Genomic DNA, 1,699 nt, shown 5'->3' with positions numbered 1-1,699 from the left:
GTAACCAAAGATATTTCCCTTACTTTCCACTAGCAACAAACGTCATGCTAGCTCTACCACTCTCCACGTCCTTTTTCCAATCTGCTCAAGTGTTTACACGTAATACCATGCACCGCTCTATTAATTCCTAAAATCAACCAGAAAATTCTTACATCTAATTCACCTCATAATTCATACAATAACCGGAAAAAAAAAGTGATATGGATTGATCACCAAACGTAGAAGAAGATAATGTTAGAAGAATCCGAGTTCTAATGTTTCCATGGTTAGAATCGTTAGATCATGGACACATCTCCATTCTTGTTACTAGCTAAAAGACTCGTTCAAAGAAACTTCTACACTTATCTTTGCTCTACACCCATAAGCTTATCTTCCATTAAATAAAACAAACACACATTAATAAGAAGTGACAAATTAGGTTATGTACATGCACAAACACAGCAAAAATGTTACCGGAAAGTTAGACGGTTGCTACAGGATATCTGCTGAGTTGAAGGTTTTCCCTCTAACCAGCACGGGTGAGTTGCTTGGTATAATAACTCGGTGGACACTTGGTGGCAGTGATAATCCAGGTGTAAAATTTGCGAGGAGAAGTAAAAATACTTACCTTTCGACTACACATTAATTTTACTGCAAAGCGGAGAACATGCAGAGGGGTAGCAATACACGCGTAAGAAACGGATCAGGCTAGGATAGAAGAAAAGAGAGATCATGAGGAGAAACCGAGAAAATAATGCTGGGCCGGATTAAATCTCAAGGCTGGGCCTGGTTAGTAGATGTCCGCGGAGCAGAAACACCCATACCCTCTCGATTTCCTTCTTCCCACCAAGTTTAGAGACACTCCGGGATCTTCAAAATTCGTAACTACAACACCACACAAAGATAAAAGGGTCCGTATCGGTAAGAGAAAGTCTTATGGTGGAATCCAAACTATTATCGGTAAGAGAAAGTCTTATGGTGGAATCCAAACTATTCCAAGTATGAAAAAATCATGGAATGTCAAGTCTAGTGGCTTCCAAGTTAGGGTCTTCCACAAAAAGTCCAAGCAAGGTTCCACGATTTCGTGGAAGGGTTCGTGGAATCCATCTGAACGCCAATAAGAATAGCGTTAAACGTAATTAAGAATGGAGCTAAAACAAACGCAATTAAGAATTGCGTTTTTTTTTATCCATAGATTTAAAATGAGCTGGTGAAATCTAACGGCTAAAAAAAAACTCAATTCTTAATTGCGTTTTTTTAGTTCCATTCTTAATTACGTTCTTTAGCTCAATTAAAAATAGCCTTTCTATTATTCCACCATTACACTTGCGCTTACATCCACAATTTCAAGTGCTGAGGTGATGTGGAAGATGGAAAATGGATGAGTTCCACCATAAGACTTGTTCCAAACTCAAAAAAAAAAAACTTAATTTAAAATTATTTGTGTTTGACGCGGGTTCCCTAATATGTTGTTTGCGACATTTTATGAGCACAACTTAGTAAAAATTCTAAAAACATGCTGAAAATGGGATACTGTGAGAGCAAACAACTCATGAAGACTAGGATTCCTCGACCGTGGCTAGACACTCGCATCTTATTACATGTAGATTAGGCAAAAACGTAATCACATGATATAGTATATTTCTGTTTTAAGGTTAGGCTATGGATGGATATACATATACTGCAGTCTTTAAAAAAATTGCTGATCAAAATGAAGAAC

Source organism: Papaver somniferum, chromosome 11, assembly GCF_003573695.1.
Source record: "Papaver somniferum cultivar HN1 chromosome 11, ASM357369v1, whole genome shotgun sequence".
In the NCBI taxonomy this organism is placed as follows: domain Eukaryota; kingdom Viridiplantae; phylum Streptophyta; class Magnoliopsida; order Ranunculales; family Papaveraceae; genus Papaver; species Papaver somniferum.
The sequence above is the reverse complement of the archived record's forward strand: the minus strand, read 5'-3'. Positions refer to the sequence as shown.